At 37.9% G+C, this 25,860-nt stretch overlaps 1 pseudogene; it reads left to right on the top strand.

The window, feature by feature from the left end:
• The first annotated feature begins 90 nt into the window (after positions 1-90).
• LOC149217781 (uncharacterized) lies at positions 91-24,666 on the top strand (annotated as a pseudogene).
• Positions 24,667-25,860: the final 1,194 nt, after the last annotated feature.

Raw genomic sequence — 25,860 nt, 5'->3', positions numbered from 1 at the left:
ATTTGGGTTTGGACATTATTTGCTTGCAGGTTTGAGTCTTGAAGGTAGGCCACAACACTTGTTTTTCTTTTGAGTTAATAGAAAAGAAGAATGTGTGGACGTGCTTTCATTTTGGAATTTATAATCCCCCTTGTGAGTTGAGGTCAATAGGTGATTTCCAGGGATATATGACCCAATTTTGATAAGTTCTTTGAGTTTATCAATGGAGGTGCTTCGGTGGAGACCTTTGATGTCAATGCTAATGTCGATGACGATGACGATGATGATTTTGACGATGTCATTTTCCTCAATTTCGAGGAGGGATATTAGAATAAGAATAAGAAGAAGAATCATTACCAACAACTGGCATCCACCAAGGGTTTCAGGTTTTCATTAGGTGAGCTAGCTCAACGTTTTTCTTTGTTTTTTATTTTTAAAATTTCAGTTAATTTTCACAACAATTTTTTATTGATTTTAGTTTTTTTACATGTAATAAAGCTCAGGGTCTCAATGGATCAACGACTAAGAGCACAAGGAGAAAGAGGAAGAATTTGTAGAGGGGGATTAGGCAATGTCCATGGGGGAAATGGGCTGTAGAGATCAGGGGCCCCATAAAAGATATTAGGGTTTGTCTTGGTACCTTAATATGTTGGAGGAAGCTTCTTGGGATTATGACACAGTTGCATGAAAGATCAAAGGTAAGAAGGAAAAAGATAATTTTGTTGATGATCCACCATCCCCTGTTAAGAACGAAAGAAACAATGCCACAATTTCTAGGAAGGAGTCCAAGAAGAAAATAAAATAATATACCATTGTTGGAATTATGGCTAATGTGTTGTCCTCAATGTCAACCTGGATATTAAATGTGTTTTCCTTGATGTCACCTTATTATGCCTAGGATGGATGATGATTCTTGATGTCTACAGAGATTTGCAGATGATATGGATACTTATACAGGTGTTGCATAGGACCAAGAAGAATATTGATAGTTTTTTCATAGGTTTAATTTGAAGAAGATTAAATAAAGTGAAGTTTACAAAACCATACGCGAAACTTGTGAAGAAAAGTCACATACATATGCAGGTTGTATGAACAAGAGTCGTGTACGTGACCCTGTACATGAAAAATTAAAAACCATGAGAATTTCCCATGGTAATCTCCCATGATTTTGTGTCACCATTGTCTATTTGATTCCGTCAATAATTACCAACAAAAAACACTGTAGGAATTTACAGGGTAAGTTCCTCAGACAGAACACCAAAGTACACCGCTCACAAACAGATCAAAGATCAATACACCAGTATTCTTGACGTGGTTAAACCCCTCAAAGAGGGAAACAATCCATGGCCTGAGCCAGCGTGGCCACTTCAGGCAATTTATTAATAAAATAATGAAAATTTAAATAAGCTTCTCTCATGAATGGTTACCCTACAAATGACCCTCCATGCTCTTTAAATAGAGATCATGGACCAATTGGGTGTTAAGCCACGGATCAAGTGTTAGTAATACCGAGGAGAGAATGAACCGTCAGAACACTTCATGTTTAGAACATATCGTGACCGTCAGATTGTAAGTTACAAAAGTACATAGTAAAGAAACACGCTTTACCTAACTCTACACTAGACCAAATTATACTTAACTATTTCCTATGCATCGGAATATCCTAACATCCCCCTTTAAGAACAACTTGGGATAAGATTGAAGGATGTACAAATATGACACAATAGGAGAAGGAAGGAGGCATTAGAGCCTATCCCCCCTTAGTGACAACTGTGGAGTAATGAAGAAGGTATGTTTTATTGATTATTTTGTCATCTTTTCTTTAAAAACTCATAATCCCTTTGCATCATGAACTAGGTAAATGATAAGAAAATATGGCAAAATCTATGAGATTTGTATGTAACACAAGATAACTAATAATCGCCATTTTCCTATGCAGAAAAAGGGAAAAACGAAAGATTGCCATCCTAAGGAAAAAGACAGAGCAGAGTTAACTGCTGTCCCTGTGGTAGGAAACCATATGCAGACAAGGCGATCCAAACTGAAGCATATCAGCCAAGGAAAGGAAAAGGAGATATCGAATTGGCGTAAGAGAACAAAGGGATAACTGGAATTAATAGTTTGGCGAATCCCTTAGGATCCTCTGATCCTGAGGGATCGCAATCTTAACTATTTTTGCATCATTGATATCTCCGCTCGTCTGTTATAAAAAGGGGCAGCACTGCTAGCCCAGGGGACGGTTGTTGTTACTCTTATGTAATTTCTCTTTATGTTTAAAACTTTGATCATCGACTCTCGTTGAGAAGTGATCCACTGTAACTTTGTTTGGATGCTTTAATATAAATCTGGTTGCTGTTCCATCTTTGATCCTGGAATAATCTCAAGCGGTGTATCCTTGGAGGCTAAGGGCCCGGCCCTGGTGGAACACTTGCTCTTGTACCATTATCTTTAATTCGTGCGTGGTTTTCATTATCAACTTTGATCAGTAATCTGGTGTGTTTTGTTATTTTATATCACAACTCTGTTATATTTACAATATCGTTCTATGTAACAGGAATGTCGTATTGTTCATTCTGACTTTATAACGCATTGTTGTTCCTTTAAATCATTGATGTAACATTACTGTTCTTTACAGAATGCTATTGTTGTTCAATTACAGAGTAACCGAGCTGTAATATTCTTAAGTTGGTATTACTGTATTCATCTATGGTTTATACTTAATTACGATTGCTGTTCACTTGACATTGTTGTTCCATTATGAATTGCGATCGTTATCCGTTATAACTGAGATTAATATTTGTGGCATCAGAGTCAGATTACTGTTTCTCTCAATACCATGGTGTGTTGTGTGTGTTATTTATTTCGGTTTACTGTACATTCACAATTGGCTCCAAGCGCTGTTCTATATTTCACTGCTAATTGGTTGCCGCTCTATTTCCATTTGTTGTCCGATTTGTTCTTAGAGTAAGGATTGCTCGCTGATTTATGTAGGATATGATTGCTGCCTTTATTTCCTTAGAGTAAGGTTTCGCTGTTTATCAAGACTAGTTGCTGTTCCATTTCCTAGTTGCTATTTCAATTATAGCTGCTATTCCATTTCCTGTTATTTGCATTGCCATTGCATTGAACAATCTGAAACTATAGTGAGCATTGACATTCGTTGTCTAGTTCCCAGGTTGATGATCTGTTCCTTGATAGTCTTCAGTTACATCAGTTTACAGAGGGATGAGTTATTGTTACTGTACCCTTGACTGATAATATACTTAGTCTTCTGAATGCATGATTTAAGTCTTAAAGTGCTTTGCTGTAAGTAGATCTTATTTCAGGCATCCGTTTACTCTTGTATTTTGAGCACTGTACTACTAGCATTACTCTGACAAATGACCGCCTCAAACTGAGTACACTCTTTGAGATAACAAATCGTTCCTGGATTGATAAGTTAATGTGAGGTAAATAGAGGTGAAAAAGACCCTTTTTACGGTTCGACATTTTGGCGCCGTTTCCGGGGAAGAGTGTAGCCATTTGTTTCTTTTCCAGAGTAGTGTGAGAACCTGTTAGGAAAGAACTGGGTTTTAAAAACGAAAGGTAAGAACCTGCGTGTGGAGTATGTAATAGCCCTACTCCCCTGCCCACTTTCCTACAAATTTGTTGCTATTTTGTTTGGGTAGAACTTAGCAGTTGATTTGAGTGCATGACTAAGCAGAAAAAGCCTGAAAAGAATCCCAAACCTCTACCCAAGCCCAATAAAGCTAAGGGGCCGGTGACCCTTGGCCGATCGACCTTTATAGATGAAATCCTTAAAAAAGCAGAATCTCAGCCTTCAGTAGGACCTAGAAAAGTTGCTTCTAGACAGCCTACTAGTTCCCTTCAGGCCACAGGATCACCATCTGTAGCCTTTGCTGAGGTGCACAGTCAAACCGAAGAGCAAGATTTTCAAGAAATTGAAAATTATAGCCCAAAATCATCGCAAGAAGGGAAATTTAGCAATCTTTGTGAAGGAAGAGGAGAAACAGGAGAAACTGAAGAACCAAAATCTCCTCTTGGGGTAATACAGCCATTAAGCAGCCCAGATAAGGGAAGTGCTGCAAAAATCATTTATAATGAAGTTGAAGAAATTCAAGAACCTGAACCCTCCCAGACATTAGACACTCTCATCATCCTAGATAGAGGAAGTGATGTTAAGGCAATTCCTGTTAGAGCCATTCCCCCTCGACAACCTAGGAATACCCTCCTAGACATCCCAGAAGGTTATTGGCATATATTTGACCAAATGGCCCAGAACCAACCAAACACCCAAACCTCTACACTGCAATACCCCATTGTGGATACTGCAGCTAATGCACCTATGAAAGCAATTCCTCTCCAGCATATCCCTACATTCCATGGCCTTACATCAGAAGATCCAGATGCATTTTTATTCGAATTTGACGTGTTGTGTAGAGGATATGACTATACCACCGACCCCCAGAAACTGAAATTATTTCCCTCCACATTAAAAGGGGCTGCTCTAAGATGGTTTATGGGATTAGGTGGTGGTGTTATAAATAACTGGGACCAAATGAAAGAGTCTTTTCTAAAAAAATATCAAGACTATTGCAGGTCTAGAGAGTTAAAAGATGAAATATTTCATATGGTAGCTAGACCAAATGAAACATTAGAAGAATATGTAGAGTGTTTCCAGTACAATCTTCAAAGATCTCCTTATGCATCATTACCCTTACCTGATAATGTATTAAAAACAACATTAATTAGGGGAATGAAGGAACAATGGATTGAAACACTAAACATTATGGGGAAAGGAGATATTTATCAGGAAAATTTTGTTGACATTATTGATTTATGTATCAGGAGCTCGAGAGGCAGCACAAGACTAAAACCAACAGAACATGATCGGTTTGTAAGAGATAATATAATTTTGCAGAAGGAGTAACTCGTGCAGAAATTGGAAATTTATTAGAAAATTTTAAAACTGACATATTGGGGACACTGACAACACAACTTGATATTATGCAGGCCAAACAAAAGCAAGCAGAAGCAGAACAGAATTTGGCAATCTTCTATCCCAGATGCAAAAAGAAACACAACCATAAGGAGTGTCCATTAGATGCAGTCCAAGTTTGCGCCATTTGTACAAAAGACCACTCCACAGAGAGCTGCCCCTCACTTCCTGGATTGAAAGCAGTATACAAGGAAGCAGAAGAAGAGCTAGAATCAGTGTATCTACTTAATCAACGCCGTCAATGGCAGCCGCGACAATCAGGTATGTTTTCAGACCCAACTTCTTCTTTTCAGCCTCCACAATATCATGCTCAACAATATAATACAATGTGGAAAAATCAACCTCCCTTCCCGAATTGGTCACAACAATCATTTCCTTCATCATCTCCATGGCCGAATCAAGCAAGCCAACCCAATTGGCCAAATTTTCCCTATACCCCACCATATTGGCAAAACAATGCATATCCAGCACAATGGGCTCCTCCTACTTCACAGAGTCAAGCCTGGCAGACAAACTGGCAAAGACCAATGAATCAACCAGTAGGAACCATCCCACTCCCTCAACCTACACTGCCAGCATTACAACAAAACCCCCAGCCTAACTTAAGACCGCAACTCCCAGCCCAACCCAACCCCAATCCAAATAATAGACCGGTCCAATCCATTCAAATAATTGAGACACCAGAGATAGGAACCGATCTAAGGGAGTGTAATGATCTTCAATTAAGATCTGGGCGTATCATTGAAACAGAGGGAGATAAAACAGCTCAAGTTGAAAATCAATTACCTATGGAACAACTGCCACAAGAAGAGGAAGTGACCAGACAACAAATTCATAATCCAGCAACCACATCCTCTCCTCCATTCCCAGAACGCCTAATTATACCTCGACCTATACAATACTCTGATTTTGACATTCTGGGAGAACTACAAAACTTGTACATAAAAATCCCACTCCTCCAAGCTATTCAAGACATTCCGATATATGCAAAGACTATAAAAGAGCTACGTATAAAGAAACCAAGGAGGAAAATAACAAGCAACCCAAAAGTCCAAGTAGTTGGCACTCTATCCGATTTATTATTAGGGAAAGAAACACTCGTTAAATATGAAGACCCAAGAAATTGAATAGTAACCGTACAAATCAATGGACAAACCTTCTCAAATTCCTTAGTTGATCTAGGAGCTACAATTAATATCTTAACAACCACCACTTGTCAAAAACTGGGCATTACATCAGTAGAACCGACCTCCACTTTATTAGAACTGGCTGACCGATCTATGGTTCGGCCAGAAGGCACACTACATGATGTCATGGTATCTGTTGACTCCTGGGAGTATCCGGCCGATTTTCTGATAATAAACCCCAAAAACCGACTTGATGGACATCCGTTGATCTTAGGCAGACCTTGGCTTGCAACTGCCGATGCTTATATTGGCTGCCGACAAGGTAGTATGACCATATCCAGGGGGGCAAATATCAAGAATCTAGCTTTATATCCCCCAGCGCAGCCAAGTGTCGCAATAATAAAAACTAACAAGCATCCTGTATCATACCTTACTGAAAATATTAGATCTCCATTAACCATAGGAGAGGCCCTCGATTTCAAAGACCAAGCAGAAGATGATGCCATTAACAATTTTGTTAGCCAAACTGAAACCAGATCCCGCATACAATGTCACATGATAGAAGCGACATTTGATAATGAATTAGAAGAAGATCCTCTTAAAGATACGCACAATCAAACAATAACTACTACCTCTGTCTCAAATATTAAAATTGTAGAAATTGACCCAGGGAAGACTTTAAACATTAATGCCAACCTGACTCCCAAACAAGAAGCGAAGCTCATCCAATTACTAATGAAATACAAAGAAGCATTTGCATGGGACTACCCTGATATGAAAGGAATTGATCCCTAGTTATGTACACACCACATTTACATAGAAAGGGATGCGAGACCTGTTCGCCAACCACAAAGGAGACTTAATCCTCATCTAAAAGATGTTGTAAAAGCTGAACTTCAAAAACTTTTAGATGTCAACTTCATCTACCCTATCTCCGATAGTAAATGGGCCTCTCCACTTGTTGTGGTACCAAAGAAGAATGGAAAGTGGAGGATTCGTGTAGATTATAGAGAGCTAAATAAAGCAACACAAAAAGACCACTTCCCCCTTCCATTCATTGACCAAGTATTATACACTCTGGCAGGAAAGAAATTCTTTTCTTTCTTAGACGGCTTAGGTGGATACAATCAGATTCAGATTGCCCCTGAAGACCAAGACAAAACCACTTTTACTTGTCCTTGGGGAACATTTGCCTACAGAGTTCTACCTTTTGGCTTATGCAATGCTCCTGCCACATTTCAAAGGGCTATCCTCAACATCTTTTCATATTTAATAAATGAAGGACTCGAAGTATACATGGATGATTTTACACCATACGGAGACGATTTTGATCCAGCATTGGACACACTGGAAAAAGTTCTGCAGCGCTGCATTGCCACTAGGCTCTGTTTGAGCCATGAAAAATGTTATATGATGATGAATAAAGGACTGATTCTAGGCCATTATATCTCAGAAGCTGGCATACAGGTAGACCCAGCCAAAATTCAAATAATTTTACTAATTCCCACTCCTACCACTCAAACAGAGGTACGCAGTTTTCTTGGATTTTCTAGTTATTATAGAAGGTTTATAGAACATTTTTCGCATATATCTGCACCTCTATATGAATTGAAAGGTAATGTTGACTTTATTTGGACAGAAAAATGTGACCGTGCTTTTCAGGATCTGAAGAAGCTTGTGTCCATAGCCCTAGTCCTTCGAGGACCAAATTGGGACCTGCCATTCCAAATTTCATCAGATGCCTCAGATACAGCTATTGGAGCAGTCCTTGGGCAGGAAGAAGATAAAAAACCATATGCAATTTATTATATTAACAAGAATTTATCCCCTGTTGAATTGAATTATACCGTTACTGAAAAGGAATTTCTAGTTGTAATACATGCTGTCAATAAGTTTAGGCATTACATTACTGGATATCCTGTTATCTTGTATACAGATCACTCTGCCATAAAGTATTTAGCAAATAAACCGATCACAAATGGTAGAATAACCAGATGGCTGATTTTATTGTAGGAATTTGATATCACAATCAAGGACCACCCTGGAAGAGAAAATCCTATAGCTGACTTTCTCTCACGGATGCCCAAACCAGTGGACGCAGCAGCAGTTGAAGATCAATTTCCAGATGAGCATTTGTTTGCTGTCACTGTTAAAACACCCTGGTATGTTGATGTTGCGAATTACTTAGCAGTAGGTAAATTACCAAAACATTTGACCCCCAATGAACGAAAACAGATTTTCCAGCGAAGTGCTCGATTTTCTTGGATTGGGGGCTACCTGTTCCATACAGGGGCAGATATGCACATCAGGAGATGCATTCGCGAGGATGAAATTTTTGACATTTTGAAAGCTTGTCACGACAGACCATGTGGCAGACACTTTTCCGATCGAAGAACTGGACATAAGGTGCTGCAAACAGGGTATTATTGGCCCATGATCTTTAAAGATGCAAAGAAGTTTGTTCAAGCTTGTGACAGTTGCCAAAGAACAGGACACCCTGGTCAGTCTGACAAAATGCCCCTAAATCCACAGCTGGTTATTGAACCATTCAAGCGATGGGCACTCGATTTTGTTGGTCCAATTAACCCATCCTCAAACCAGAAAACATATATTCTGGTGGCAACAGAATATGTCACCAAATGGGTTGAAGTAGAGGCATTGCCGAGAGCTACAGAGGATTCCATCATACAGTTCTTGTTCCATATATTTGTGCGATATGGGCTTCCAAGAGACATAATTACAGATGGTGGACCATAGTTTGCTGGTAACAAGATTGCTGCAACACTAAAAAACTATCATATCCAGCATAAAATTACTACTCCATACCACCCACAGGCAAACGGTCAAGTAGAAAGCAGCAATAAAATAATAGAAGCAATCTTGACAAAAACCATTGCGTCACATAGACGCGATTGGGCTGCAAGATTACCAGAAGCCTTGTGGGCTTACAGAACAACATGGAGAAGCACTACTAGCTATTCACCATACCAATTGGTATTCAGAAAGGAACCCATTTTTCCCATAGAATTCGAAATCCAAACATTGCGAACAACACAAGAAGTTGGTCTAGATCTAAACGAGGCACAGATTAATAGATTACAGCAGATCAATGAGCTAGATGAGATCAGGCTCTCTGCCCTTCAACACACTGCATTAATCCAACAACAGCGAGCTAAATGGCATGACGCTCTCATTAAAAAGAAAGTCTTCCACGAAGGAGATTGGGCACTCTTATACGATTCCAGGTTTCAGGATTTTCCTGGGAAGCTTCAGACTCGTTGGCTGGGGCCATACAAAATCCAAAAGGTACATGATAATGGCACCCTTACCCTAATCACCATTGATGGATCTGGACATACCTTCAAGGCAAACGACCACCGAGTTCGACTATACCGCAAACCACTTACTCGGGAATCCTTCTACCAGCAACTCCGCGAAGATTCCGACATGCAAATTTTGGTGGAGGAAGAGAAATCTTCCTCACCTCTGGTTCATTAAAGTGATTTAACTGTTTTTACATTTTGTACATAATTATTTTGCTTTGTTAGCATAAATTATTCTCTGTACATATTTTTTGCACTTTGTTGTTCCTTTTCGAAGAATCAACAATTCTATTGTTTTTGCTGTTCCTTTTAGAAGGAACAACACCTTCACTATCTTGCTGATTCCTTTCTTTCAACTTGTATTTTTCTGCTGTTCCTTTTTCAAAAGGGACAACACTGTTGTTTTTGCTATTCCTTTTCCAAAGGGACAACATTTGTGTGCACTTTTGTTTTTCTGCTGTTCCTTTTCCAAAGGAACAACACTTTCATTTTGCTGTTCCTCTTCTGAAAGAACAACACTTTTTGTATTAGTTGTTCCTTTTTCACTTTGTTGTTCCTTTTCCAAAGGAACAACACTTTTGGTTTTTGCTGTTCCTTTTCCAAAGGAACAACACTTGCATTTTTTGCTGTTCCTTTTCCAAAGGAACAACACTTTTAGTTTTTGCTGTTCCTTTTCCAAAGGAACAACACTTTCGTTTTTTACTGTTCCTTTTCCAAAGGAACATCACGTTTGGTTTTTGCTATTCCTTTTCCAAAGGAACAACACTTGTGTTTTTGCTGTTCATTTTCCAAAGGAACAAAACTTTTGGTTTTTGCTATTCCTTTCCAAAGGAACAACACTTGCGTTTTTTTGCTGTTCCTTTTCCAAAGGAACAACACTTTTGGGGTTTGCTGTTCCTTCTCCAAAGGAACGGCAATGGCATTTTCTGCTGTTCCTTTTCCAAAGGAACAACACCTATACTTTTTTCTCTTCCTTTTTGAAATAACAACATTCTCATATTCCTTTTACTTTTTCTTGTTCTCCTTGCTGTTCCAATGTAAAGATACCTACTGTTCCTCCTGTTTCAGGTATTTTGGAGCACAGCTATACACTTATGCAATGGATACAAAGCTTGAGCATATTGAAATCAACAAATTATATAAAATTGCTACTTTTACAAGAAATCACTGTGAATTGATAAGAGGAAAAAGGAAAGGACACAATTATCCTTTTTGCTGTCATTATCCTACTAACACTGATATGATTGCTTATCTTTATCATGGTGGTTCTTTTTTTTTTAAATTCCCATAATCTTTTTTTTCATCGTTATTAAGGAATAAGAAAAAAGGGTATATTTTTCTATTGAGATGTTAAGACTTCTTCCACCATTCCTACTCTTAAGGAGCGCTGAACCACCCTTTGTGTATACATAGGAAAGTACTTTATAAATAAAGAAAAAAGAGAAAAATGTTTATATTACTTATGGGTTGTCAAATGCAGGATAGGGGGTCTCATCAAGAGCTAGCCTACCATGATCATAAGGAAGAAAGTGAAGTGGTATTCCCACTATGGCCACCACACCAGGGATATGATCCAAGAGGCACATCAGAAAAAATAAAGAGTCCTTGGAACAGGAGGTCTCATCACGAGCCGACTTGCCCATATTTCACTCCTTCCTGGTGAATGGCATTATGGTTTAACTCGTTACCAAGCCAGCATAATGGCCTCCACTTTGACATTGTACAACACTTCCTAAGCATACACAAAGGATCATGGTTCCATGGGTGAAACAAACAACTCTGTCAAGGTTATGGACACCTGTTGGCAGAAGAGCTATATTAATGGTATTGAAGTCACATTCCTTATACACCAATAGTAATCATTAACACCCTTCTTTGTCTTATACCTTTGTAATATGTCACATGAGATTATGTATATCATTTCCCCGAACCATTAAACACATGAAAATCTATTACAGCCAATCATGATGGAAAAAGTTGATAATGACCGCATTGGACTTTTTGTGCACGTTAGCTGTCCTATCCTCCCAGCCTCGCATCATATCATAGCATTCTCTTATTTGTTAAGCGATCCTACTATACACCTCGATTTCGGCAATCTACTCCTTTTGTAAAACATGGCATTTCGGCATACGCTGTTCCTTTATGACTCTGTACTATGGCAGGTCGGCACGCTGCTCCCTCATTTGACGGCCGAGGGTGGCCTATCACATTGCAGGGGGGAGGCAGGTGACCTCATAATTTACTGGTATACGTGTCAGACTATTATTCGGAAAACTGTTTACTTGGAAATAGCAAGGCTCAACGGTATATTGTTTTTCAATCTGCATGGCTTGCTGTTCCTAAGCCATTTCCGTATTATGCTCTGTAGCAATTAGTAAGTAACCCAGGATTTGAATGAGCCCTGCTGTTTCGTTATTTCCTCTGTATTTCTAACAGTTTGAACAGCTTGCTATTCCATTTCCGTCTCCGCGTTTTTACAGTAAGCTAAAGTATGGGAGGAAGATCAATTCAGAAAAACCACAGGTATTGACAGTTTCTGATGCTGCACGGGAAATCCTGGCAAGGGCATGATGGTTAGTTTATCTTAATCGTTTACAGGAATCCAACGAGACCATAGCAATAGAATTCTTACAGAACTTTCAAGAATATCACTCCACAGTAAGGGGGAGACGCATAGCAGTCACCGACGACGTAATTGCAGAGGTCTCAGGACTGCCAGCCACTGGACCTGTGTGGACTCTAAAGAAGGAGAGACTACAAAAGATCATGAAGATCTTCCAAGATGAAGGCCAGAACCTGATAGTCAGAGGAAAGGGAGTCCTACCAGCAGCATTGGGTGAGCCGTGGGCAGAATTGGCGAAGATCATCCAGAGCTACATCACCTGTGAAGGCAGGAAAGACGTGGTAAGACCACGACACCTTAAACTCTTAGCTGTATTAAAAGAGAAATGCTTTGTGAACTTACCTGCATTTTTAAATTCATTACTTCATGATGTCGCCCGAAGTATGAGGAAATCACAACATGTAGAATCGGTAGTAAGTCACCATGGGCTGATACGGCTAATAGTTAGCCACAGTCTTGCTCAGCAACAGAGCAGCTGGGAAGAGCTAATTGCCATGATAGAAGGGGGACTGACTATGTCGGCCCCAAAATGTAAGCATGCTGCCAGTACACCAGATAGACCATTGAAACGGAGGAAATCAGTCAGATTGGCACGGATTAGAGGGAGGCTGGAAAATTCCCAAGGGGATACTAGCCAACCAGTGGAGATAGACGATTCAGGGGATGAGCAACCCCCGCAATTGGAAGGAGAAGAGAATGAGAAAGGATTGGAAGGAAATGAGGAAGGAGAAACGGAGGAAGAGGCTGAGTAGCCTGGGCAGGAGGAGGTAGAAACAGAGCAACGCGAAGATAGTCCATTGAAAAATCCATTGCAAGAGGATGAATTGGCCAAAATTCTGGCCAATATGGGCAAATATGCCCAACCTCTCAGCCCGCTAGGCCTTCATATTGAAGAAGAACCAAAAGAGAATTCTTCTCAGGACAAAAATGCACCTAAGGAATTACGCGACAAGGAAGTAGAAGAAGAGAATCATCCTATTCATGATGAAAGTATGATAGGAGAGAAAAGTGATACAGAGTAGGAACAATCTGTTCCCAACCAGACTACACCGGAATAATTCCAGGAAGAAGAAGGGGCAGAAAAAGAAGTCACCCAGGAAATAACAGAGCTAGCTAGGCTTTTTACTCCGGAGCAACCTGAACAAAACAGCGAAGGATCACACCAGGGAATTGGCCAAGATAACAGTCTAGGGCCGAGTAAACAGACAACTGTTCTTTCTAAGGAAACAGAAGAAATTAGAAGACTACGAAAAGAACAACAAAGATTGCTGAATGTGATAGCACGACTTCGACAACAAATCAGGGTTTTGAAAATGAGAAAGAGAGAAAAAAGGACTTCGGGGGTAAGACATGCAACCACTCCGGTGAGACCCCCCAAGAAAAAGGTTCAGAGGACCCACATCCAGCCTGCTGTTCAAAACCCTGTTGAAGAATAGTCTGCTGTTCAAAACACTGTTGAAGAATAGTCTGTCGTTCAAAACCCTGTTGAAGTGCAGACTGCCGTTCAAAAGAAAAAGGAACAACATTCAACTGTTGCTCATGTTGAAGTGAAAACAGATGATATATCGGCCTGTGACAAAGAAGTTCAGACAGAGGCATAGTCCTCTGAAGGAATGCAGACTATAAACACGAGGTGACACAATAAGAAGATTCAAGTAAATCTTCCACTTGCCACTACTACGTGGGATAGTGATCCGAGGATAGTAACCCTACGAGAGGGTTTGATGCAAGCTCAGAAAGCAGTAGAAAAACTCACAGAACAAACGGTTTCTGGAGAAAAGTATGAAGAATTACAACAACAGCTAAGGAATGTCAATCTATCCGAAAGCCAGGATTTTGAAGGATGGCAGAAGGAAGAAGAGAAAGTTGCAAAGGTAACTCATAGGTTAGATGTAGTTATCAAACAGATGGATACCTTATGCTCTTTGTACACTGACGTCCTAGCATGTAGAGCCCCTGCTAAGAATTATGCCTTGTTTTTAATGGAACGATATTTGCAATTGAAAATTAAGGCTGTCAAAGCAGGAGCCCCTATACAAATTAATACTATTGATGATTTTATAAATTGTTGTAAGCACTATGGAGTAAAGGTTCAAAGACTACTGTGTGAATTTTATCTGCACAACCTCGTGTTAGTTCAAGAGACAGAGTAGTACCCCGACCCTTTCAATGGGGATATCCAACTGCATGCATTTGTTTCATTTGGAGTTAATCAAATCAAATGGCTTAAAGCCTATAATGCCTTCCAAAGATAAGAAAATGGATTAGACTTATGGGTAAGAGCTTAGCCTAGAGATCCATTACAGTTATGGAATAAACACAGGAGTCTCATGAGGACTCCGGGCGTGATTGAAGCATTAGGACCCATTCATACAACAATCAATCGACAAGGGATAGAATACTTCTTTACCATCAAGGACCTTGCCATTGCAGCTGCTAAATTTCGATATCAAACCTCTAATCCGAACATCCAACTCAGGGAACCATTTAATTATGAAAACTTTAAGTTAGCCGCTGATCACTTGAGCCTCTATGGTGAACTTATCTTGAGGGTAGGGCCATCTTGGTTAGGATATAGGTTCAGGAGTCCGATTATTTGGCACCCTGCACCTGGGTACCAAGCCCTGTATGAGATGCCTGAGGGCCAGACAGGCCATCTTTTTGAACACCTAGTTAGGCATCATGGCTGTAGACCACCACATGAGATCCCGTCTCCAGCTTACTCTCTCACTGCGTTACATGTCAGCTACAATGTTTTCATGAGGGCATGAAAAAGAGTAAGCAGGGGGGTGTCTGGAGTAATGAAGAAGGTATGTTTTATTGATTATTTTGTCATCTTTTCTTTAAAAACTCATAATCCCTTTGCATCATGAACTAGGTAAATGATAAGAAAATATGGCGAAATATATGAGATTTGTATGTAACACAAGATAACTAATAATTGCCATTTTCTTATGTAGAAAAAGGGAAAAATGAAAGATTGTCGTCCCAAGGAAAAAGACAGAGCATAGTTAACTACTGTCCCTGTGGCAGGAAACCATATGTAGACAAGGTGATCCAAACTGAAGCATATCAGCCAAGGAAAGGAAAAGGATATATCGAATCGGCGCAAGAGAACAAAGGAATAACTGGAATTAACAGTTTGGCGAATCCCTCAAGATCCTCTGATCCTGAGGGATTGCAATCTTAACTATTTTTGCATCATTGATATCTCCGCTCGTCTGTTATAAAAAGGGGCAGCACTGCTAACCCAGGGGACGCTTGTTGTTACTCTTATGTAATTTCTCTTTATGTTTAAAACTTTGATCATCGACTCTCGTTGAGAAGTGATCCATTGTAACTTTGTTTGGATGCTTTAATATAAATCTGGTTGTTGTTCCATCTTTGATCCTGGAATAATCTCAAGCGGTGTATCCTTGGAGGCTAAGGGCCTGGACCTGGTGGAACACTTGCTCTTGTACCATTATCTTTAATTCGTGCGTGGTTTTCATTATCAGCTTTCATCAGTAATCTGGTGTGTTTTGTTATTTTATATCACAGCTCTGTTATATTTACAATATCGTTCTATGTAACAAGAATGTTGTATTGTTCATTCTGACTTTATAACGCATTTCTGTTCCTTTAAATCATTGATGTAACATTACTGTTATTTACAAAATGATATTGCTGTTCGATTACAGAGTAACCGGGCTGTAATATTCTTAAGTTGGTATTACTGTATTCATCTCTGGTTTATACTTAATTACGATTGTTGTTCAATTGACATTGCTGTTCCATTATGAATTGTGATCGTTATCCATTATAACTGAGATTAATATTTGTGGTATCAGAGTCAGATTACTGTTTCTCTCAATATCAAGGTGTGTTGTGTGTGTTATTTATTTCGGTTTACTGTACATTCACAATTGGCTCCAAGCGCTGTTCTATATTTCATTGCTAATTGGTTGCCGTTCTATTTCCATTTGCTGTCTGATTTGTTCTTAGAGTAAGGATTGCTCTCTGATTTCTGTAGGATACGATTGCTGCCTTTATTTCCTTAGAGTAAGGTTTCGTTGTTTATCAAGACTAGTTGCTGTTCCATTTCCTGTTATTTGCATTGCCATTGCATTGAATGATATGAAACTGTAGTGAGCATTGACATTCGTTGTCTAGTTCCCAGGTTGATAATTTGTTCCTTGATAGTCTTCAGTTACATCCATTTACAGAGGGATGAGTTATTGTTACTGTACCCTTGACTGATAATTTACTTAGTCTTCTGAATGCATGATTTAAGTCTTAAAGTGCTTTGCTATAAGTAGATCTTATTTCAAGAATCCGTTTACTCTTGTATTTTGAGCACTGTACTACTAGCATTACTCTGACAAATGACCACCTCAAACTGAGTACACTCTTTGAGATAACAAATCGTTCCTGGATTGATAAGTTAATGTGAGGTAAATAGAGGTGAAAAAGACCCTTTTTACGGCTCGACAACAACTTCCTGAACTCCAACCATAAATCGAAGTTTAGTAAACTTCACCTCTGTGAAAGCCTTTGTAAAGATGTTTGCAACTTGATCATCTGTTGAACAATATTGCACTTCAAGAACATGGTCATGAATGAGATTTCTGATGAAGTGCATGTGCAGTTCAATGTGTTTGCTACGCTGATGTTGGACAAGATATGTGCATAGTTGAATGGCACTTTGATTATCACACCAAAGTGTAGTCGGATGCTGCTGCTGAAAGCCAAACTCTAACAGGATCTAACGAAGCCACATGGCTTCCTTACTAGCTTCTATGACACCACGATACTCTGATTCTGCTGAAGAAAGAGAAATGGTACTTGTTTCTTGCAAGCCCATGTAATAGGTCCTGAACCAAGAGTGAACACATAACCTGTAGTAGACTTCCGATCATCAGGTTCACCAGCCCAATCGGAATTAGTGAAACCAACCAATAGAGGAGATGCTTCTGCATTGTAATGAATCCCAAACTGAACTATACCTCGAACATAATGAAGTATTCTTTTAGTTGCTTTCCAATGAATTTCATGTGGGTTTTTCATAAACCGAGCAATAAGGCCAACAATAAAGGAAAGGTCAGGACGAGTATGGGTAAGATACAAAATTTTTCCTACAAGTTGATGGTATAGGGTAGCATCAACTTCAGGGGAAGTACAAGTGACTGAAAGTTTGGCTCTAGACTGAAAGGGAGGAGGGGCTGGCTTACAGTCTTCCATGTGAAAATGGTGTAGAATATCACATGCAAAGTTGGACTGGGAAAGGGAAATACCTTCCTTGGATTACAAGACTTGAAGACCAAGAAAATAATATAAGTGTCCTAAGTCTATCATTTCAAACTTCTTTTTAAGGCTGTACTTCACATGGTTTATAAGGTTGGGATTGCTACTAGTAAGGATAAGATCATCAACATAAAGAACAAGAATGATAAGAGACTTGCCCACTTTCTTGGTGTAGACAGTATTGTCAAAATGACACCTAGAAAAGATAGTTTCTAAAAGAAAGCTATCCATTTTGGCATACCAAGCCCGAGGGGCTTGCTTGAGACCATAAAGGGATTTCTTAAGTCGACATACAAGGCTGGAGTCGGTTTGTATAAAGCCAGTAGGTTGTTCCATATAGATTTCTTCATGCAAGTCCCCATGCAATAAGGTAGATTTAACATCCATCTGAAGGACTTCCCATTTGAAAGAGGCAACAAGGGAAAGAACAAGGTGAATAGAGTTCATTTTGGTAATAGGGGAGAAGGTTTCAATATAGTCAATTCCTTCAACTTGTGAAAAACCCTTAGCAACAAGATGAGCTTTATGTTTATCAACTTTTCCATCTGGTCCATACTTGGTTCTGTAAACCCATTTTCATCTAACAAGTTTTCATCCCTTTGGAAGAGGAACAAGATCCCATGTATCATTTTCTAATAATGAACGATATTCTTCATTCATAGTTGCATCCCAATTTGGATGTCCTAAAGCTTCTGCAAAGGTGTCACGATCATAATTCGCTGAAGCTTGAGCCAGTAAAGAAGAGGCTCTATTGAACTGAGAATGTGTACGTCGCTGATCTGTAGGATCACCGGCAAGAGCACCTGCTGCATCTCGAGTAGCACGAACCCATTTTGGAAGCTGAGGAGATGAAGGAGGATCTTGAGAAGGTGGGGGAGGATTGTCATCCTCGTTATCATTATCTGAAGAAGAAATATTTTTAGAAGTAGAAGGGATATAGAGAGGTGGCACATCCGTCGAACTAGGCTCGTAGGCCGATATATTTTCAACAAACTTTACATCTCTTCTAATGATAACAGTTTTGGACTTAAGTGGAATAAGTCTATATCCTTTGACATCTTCAGAATATCCAACAAAAACACATTTTTCACTCTTAGGTTCTAAAGCTTTATGTTTCTCATAAGGAATATGGGTCCATGCCTCTTCACTTCCAAAAACACGAAAGTGACTTACATCTGGTTTAATTGAGCTCCATGCTTCTTCTGGAGTGATATTCTTTAAAACCTTAGTAGGAGTGCAATTTACTATGTAATTTGCACAGTTAATTGCTTCTGCACAAAAATTAAGACTAATTCCTTTAGATTGAAGCATACAATTAGCCATTTCCTTTAAGGTGTGATTCTTCCTTTTAGCTACACCATTTTGTTGTGGAGTATATGGAACAGTATATTGCATTTGAAGTCCATTCTCAGTGCAAAAGTTGATGACTTTGTTGTTAACATATTCTCCGCCATTAGCAGATCCTAGCCTAAGAATTTGATGTCCAGATTGTTTTTCAACAAAGGCCTTAAAGGCCAAGAACATGTTAAATACTTTACTCTTGAGTTTTAAGAAGTATACCCAAGTGCGTCTTGAGAAATCATCAATGAAAGTTAAGAAATACTTGTAGCCAGATAATGAAACAACTGGAAGCGGACCACATAAATCACTATGCACAAGTTGTAAAGGGGTTGAGGCGTGCAAGAGGCATGTTTTTCAAAACTATCCCTATGATGTTTTCCAATTACACATCTAGAACAAACACCATCTTTGCAAGATACCATTGGAAGACCTATCACCATATTTTCTTTACATAGATTCTGAAGGGAGCGATAGTTTAAGTGACCAAATCACTCATGCCAAAGTTTGCTCACTTCATGATTATGAGCAACAAATACCGAGGGAAGATTTGAGGACCCAAAGTTGTTAAACTTATACAACCTTGTAGAATCATCAACAATGCCAGTAGCTAAAATATATCTAGGATCTCTTAGATCCTTAATTACAACATCGTGAGGTGAAAATTCAACGATTTTACCTTCACCTAAATGAGTTATCTGACATACAGATAGAAGGTTGCAGGATAAGGTTGGAACACATAATACATCATTACATTGACCATTGTCTAGATGAATAGTTCCAGTCCCTACAACACTAAGAGCTCTATCATCACCAACATATATATTTTTGGTGTTACAATCATTTAAAGAAGAAAACATGGCTTTGTTTTTGGCCATGTGATAAGAAGCTCCAGAATCAATAAGCCGCTCATGAGAATGAGAAGAAGAAGATACATTTAGTGCATAACCAGACCGAGATGCTTGACAACATGTAGAAAGTGTTATTCCTAAAGATGAAGTTGAAGTTGAAGAGTGCTCCAAATGGATGTTATGCTTCTTCATTGCTGCTTCCAAGGATTCCATCTTCTTAAAGCATTTGGATTCTAAGTGGCCATCTCGATTACAAAAGTGGCAATGTATATCAATCTTCTTCCCTTTGTTTTTATTTGCCTTATCATTTTGAGACTGAAATTGCTTAGGACCCTTGTTTGGTTTAGGACCATTCTTTTTAGGATATTGCTTCTTAGGATTCTTTGAATTTGGTTGCTGTTGGGCGGCTAAGGCTTTTTTAGAAGAGTTTCCAAGATTAAGAAGACCATGATATAAGAGCTTTTCTTGTTCTCGTATTAAAGAATCACAAAATGCATCAAAAGAGGGGGACTTGTAGTCTTGTCCTTGAGAAATAAAGGATTCTCTAGTAGAATGGAAGGTGGAAACAAACACAGAGTAGGCTGGTCCGAACTTAGTAAGAATGGAATAGATAAGGCTACCATCTTCTTTCTTGAACTTAACACCTTTCAAGAGAAGTCTAAGGGTCTTAAACTTGGACAAAAAATCTTCAATGAAAGAAAAATTATTGGGGTCCAATGTAAGCAACTCATTTTCAAGTTGATGGGCTCTAATTTTATTTTTAATTCCAAAAACTTTAGTGAGCTGTTTCATTGCTTCATTAGGAGTATCAAGTTCTGCGATATGGAATCTAAGGTCTGGAGAAATAGACATCCATATCAACCCACGTTTTTGATATTGCCTATTTTTCCATTTGGCTGCCTTATCTTCATCTTGAGATTTGGTTTCTTGGCCTGAGGCTATTCTGTAAAGAACTTTACTTCTAAGTAAATCAACAATATAGGACCACCATTGGAAGTAGTTGGTGATGTCAAGAATAACTTGGCATGGGCTTTGCGTTTTAACAGAAACTGAAGGTGTAGATTCTAAAACTAAGTGTTCCAACGGAAATATCTTGAAAAATTAGGCTGATTAAAAAAAACGACTCTGAAAACGGCTTCCAGGTGAAGAAGTTATGGCTTTTTGAAGAAAAGTTGTTAAAGATGCTGACGAAGTGCGTGAATGTGCGGAAATGAATGATAATGTTATATTTAAAGAAAATTCCCTGCCCCGCGCCCCCCTTCAAAACTTAATCTAATTAGCTCACTTAAAAAAAAGATTTTATGTGATTCACTTTTATAAATAAGTGAAAGTCACTTTTACAATGGTACTTTATGAGCTATCCACTAAATTGTAACTTAAATAAAAGATAAAGAGACTTTAGAATTGTAAGTGACTCACTTTTTATAATGGGTGAGAACACTTTTACATAAAGTAACTTTAAAACATAATTTACATGTGCTTTTTGAAAAAGTAACTCACCAAAAAGAAAGACTTGAACTCAAGACCTCTATTCTCATAAAGTAACTTTGGACCAAGTGAGCTAGTTTAAAAGGTTAGTAATTTTTGGAAAAGAGGAAGGATTTTTTTTCAGTCACTGGAGCTTTGGGGTGTGTGCTTACTTGAAAAATCTCTTTTTTGCCTACAAAACAAAAACCACAAAACCCAACACAGACATACAAAAAAGAAAAACAAACCTTACGGCTTGAAGTTAGCTTTAGCCGGAAACTAAATATTTTCCTCAATGTTTCTGATTTTCCGAGATCACACTAAGGCGTGGCGGAAAAGAGCATATGCATGAGAAAAATCCTTCCTTTATGTTTCTAATTTTCCCAGATTGCACAGAGTCGCGGGGCAAAGAGAATACATAGAAATTAAAGGTATAGATCCTGTAATAAAAAACAGAGAGCTAAATAAACCGAATAAATAGAGAGATGAATAGCTAGAACTGCAAATAAAGACTGTATACATCCAAATCTTAAAAATGACGTAGCTAGGGCTACCGAAAACCTTTTCACGTGAAACGAAAGGAGTTCCTCACTGGAATAGATGATCCTAACACAATAGAGCAGTTATCTCGGCCCAAAAGCAGTAAAAAATAGTAGATCTAGGAAACGACAGTCGGATGCAGTTGTACTAGCTTTAGATTTGGATTACCAACGGATGCGGCCCTCAAATAGCTCTGATACCATGTAGGAATTTATAGGGTAAGTTCCTCAGACAAAGCACCAAAGGACACCGGTCACAAATAGATCACAGATCAATACACCAGTATTCTTGACGTGGTTAAAACCCTCAAAGAGGGAAACGGTCCACAGCCTAAGCCAATGCGGCCACTTCAGGCAATTTATTAATAAAAGAATGAAAATTTACATAAGATTCTCTCATGAACAGTTACCCTACAAATGACCCTCAAATAGAGATCATGGACCAATCAAGTGACAAGCCACCGATCAAGTGTCAGTAATACTGAGGAGAGAATGAACCGTCAGATCACTTCATGTCTAGAACATATCATGACCGTCGGATTGTAAGTTACAAAAGTACATAATAAAGAAACACACTTTACCTAACTCTACACTAGACCAAGTTATACTTAACTATTTCCTATGTGTCGGGATATCCTAACAAACGTAAAAGATTTGCCTATGGTATTGGAAAAGCAAAAGGCTATAAAAGGAGTAGGATATTGAGTAGTAGAGATAGTGTGCATTTGATGAATTATTCATTTCTAATATGATTTGAAATATGAGTGCACCAGGGAGAAAGGAGAAAGCTCATATTTGAGAGATATGAAAGTGTATTGGAAATATAATGGATAGGCTTGTTTGATTTTCTTATTGTAGAAAGTTGACTTGAAAAGTGTGGTCATGGGCATGCCATTTTATAGATTTATGATGATAATGATGTGATTGTAGTTGTTGTATATTCAGAGTTGAAGTTGTTGTGATACATGATGTTTTGTCAGGGTTTTATGTGTTTAATATGTTGAGATTTATACACTGGTTGTATTCCTGAATATCACATACATACACAGATCTACACTATAACAATCACGTACGCACTCTGAGTTAATGTGGTTTGATTAAATATTATTGCTTGTTATTGGCTCTAGTTGATTGTTTTCATTGTATTGTATGAAAGTGTTTATATTACAGTTGTTTTGTTGTTTATTGATGAGTGTATTGATAGTTGATGAGAATTTTTTGGTTTGGCATTTTGCATCTTGATAAACTTGTTGAAGAGAGGGTTTGAATGGCTTTAGCATCCTCATGAACTTGTCGCAGAAAGTATTGTATTAAAAGGCTATGTTTTCTGCAAAGAGAGTTTGATAGATATCATGATTTGGCTAATATTGATTTGAGATCTGTACAATAGTATTATGCATGAAAGGTGCGTATATACATGGGTTACTTTAATGTCAATCACATATATTTATTGACTTTATTTTGGAATGGGTTTGTGGTGCTGTTAGGTTATGACAATGAATTGGGATTGAATATTTTTTGTTTTTGATCATCAAGGATGTCTTGATGAGTATGTTGACAATTGTCTTGAGTATGGTGTATGGCTTGGCTTGTTGATGAGAAAAATAGATTGAGTTGGTTCATTTTGGTATCTTGGTATTTAGTGGGATTTGATCGTTGTTTGCTTTAGAAGGATGATTAATTTTCAGTATTCAGTGTTTGGTTTTAGAGTGGTTATTGGTATTTGGTGATTGAGCATATTGTTGGGTGTGGGTCCTGTTTGAAATTTTGATGAAAAGTGGCCTGCAATTTTTTGATGTGTATTTGAGACAAATGGATCTAATATGAACTTCTGAAATGTGGTCCACAAAGGTGTTGAGGGTTGGAGCCTTTAGTGAGGAAGTAGGAGCTTCCTTCCAGTTGGAGCTGGAGGATTTGTAGAGGTTGTATCCTCCCGTAGGTAAGAGCCTGTGTACTGGTAAGAGTCCGCGCCAATATAAAATGTAATGAATATTTTTCTTTATAATAAGAAAGAAGAAAGAGACGACAACAATGGTGGTTTTCTCCCAAATTGGGTTTCCACCTAAAAATACTAGTGTCCCTATATGTTGATGTGTTGATTATTTGTTATGGTTTATTTTGTCTTACTTCTCATGGTTAATGCATAATGAATGACTAATAATACAATGGTTAAGTTAATCACTGATGGAAATTGTGAAAAATTAGTACTAAACACATACACCATTTTCACTCACTAAAGCCACATACACACGTGAGTTTTCTGAAGATTAATAGCGTACACTTTTTTGAATTTGAAATTGAAGAATAATTGAAATAAAAATACTAATTCACCCACGCCTGCGCTTATCCCCCGCCCTCAGTATTTTCCTAACAACTACCCCAAAGGATGAATTTTTCCAGGGATTTAAAACGAAAAACATTACGAATTCCCATTACAACTTCAATAAGGAATCCCTAAACCCTAGTTATGATGATCTAGGGTTTCAAAACCCTGTATCCCCATTACACGACATCTACAATTGAAAATTTGCTACCAAATAGTTAAGTTTCACGTTGCCTACATACTCCATTGAGTTTTCTAATTTTGATTATTTCGTGGTCAAGAATATGGTATTCTAGCCTATGAGTTTTTAACCCATGAAGAATATACATAAATGAAAATGGTATATTATTTTGATTCTGACGTCAATATCATGTCTATTGATAGATCCCATTTCTTGTGTGTTTTAGAAGTGAAAACCCCTACAATATCTTCTGTACCAAAATCCAAAGCTGAAGTTAATCAATATAATTATGCTGATATGTCTACGTTGGTTGTCACCAATGTTTCAGTAGGCCACCCTGAGGTACTACTTCCTCCATTTGATAATGGTTTCAACAAATCTCCTAATGTTGAAGTTGGCGTTGCCACTGAAAAATCTCCCAAATTGGAGGAAAGTTCACAATTGGTGATCTCTGAGAACTTTCCATCTTTGGAATCATATCTATGGTTGTTATAGTTGTTGTATTTCAAGGGAAGTTGAGATTAGTCATTACAGGTTGTGGGTATTGGTGAAACTTTATTTTTGAACGGTGAGAATGCCTTGTAGCTATGGAGTTTTGATGTTGTGCCTATTTCTGATTCAAATTATTGAATTAGCCTTGAATATCTTGCTTGTACACAATAATTATGTATGAATCAAGGAGACTTGTTCTGGTTTCGTTTTGTAGGCGTTCATCTAATAGGAACCTGTTTACATTTTTCCTTTTTAAACTTTCAATTTGACGACTCTATTGTGATTTAATTTGCAAATTTATTTTGGATTAGGTTTAACTTATTGAATCTTTTCACCTTTGGTTTTATTTTTCTAAATAAATTCCTACATGTGATCTTTGAAGAAGCAACTTGCCATATTTTGCAAGGGATTTCATTCGTGGTGGCATCATTCAACTAGATATAAGTGAATCACTTTTAATTAAATGTAAAGTGTATTCATCTAATGGAAGTATAGGCTTAAGAGGCTCACTGTTATAAATGAGCAAATGTCTGTAATTTATTTAGGTTGGATGTATTGGTCTTTCCATTTTAAATGTAAGATGATGTGCCTTTAGAACCTTTTTCTTGAGTTTCCTATAGAGAAGAGTTTTCACGAAAACCATTTTATGTATATGTCATTCTTACGAGCAAATGTGGAATGAAGGTTTTTTAATTTGATGTAATATTTTTCATTTATATGGATGTATTTTAGGTGTACATATTATGGCAAGAGAAAAAATGGGTAACAAAATCAGTAATATGGTGTGGAATCTTTTAATTATTGTCCAGTCTATTGGATATTGTTGAAATTATGTTAAGGTTAGTACTTCTTTTTAGCAGATGGCACAAGATCAATGGTGCTAGATTTTATAATGAAAACATTATTTGAATTGTCTACTTATCTCAAAATTTATACCATTCTTAAGCAGTCTAGTATCATAATTGAGTGTTTGTTGCAGATGACATCATTTAACTAGATAAAGGTGAATCACATCTATTTTATGCTAAGTGTGATCTTCTAATATAAGTTTAAACTAATAGGTCCAGTCATAAATAAGTGTTTATATGGATTGCATGTTTGAAATTTCTTTAAGCTGAACGTACCACTCTTTGTGTTTTATATGTAACATAATGTTCTTTTGAAACATTTTTCTTTGCATTTGTGAATTTTCAATAGGGAAGAATTTCCAAGAAAGCCATTTTAATATCTGTCAACCTTACAAGTAGATGCAAAATGAAAAGTTTTTTTGTTTGGAGTAATATTTTCATTTTTTATGCATGTATTTAAGATGTACTTACAATGGCAAGAGAT

The sequence above is a fragment of the Pinus tabuliformis genome, chromosome 1_1 (genome assembly GCF_031772625.1).
Source record: "Pinus tabuliformis cultivar Carrire ecotype Pingquan chromosome 1_1, CPIR1, whole genome shotgun sequence".
NCBI classification, from domain to species: Eukaryota; Viridiplantae; Streptophyta; class Pinopsida; order Pinales; family Pinaceae; genus Pinus; species Pinus tabuliformis.
Note: the sequence above shows the minus strand (reverse complement) of the source record. Positions and strands in the feature narration are given on the sequence as shown.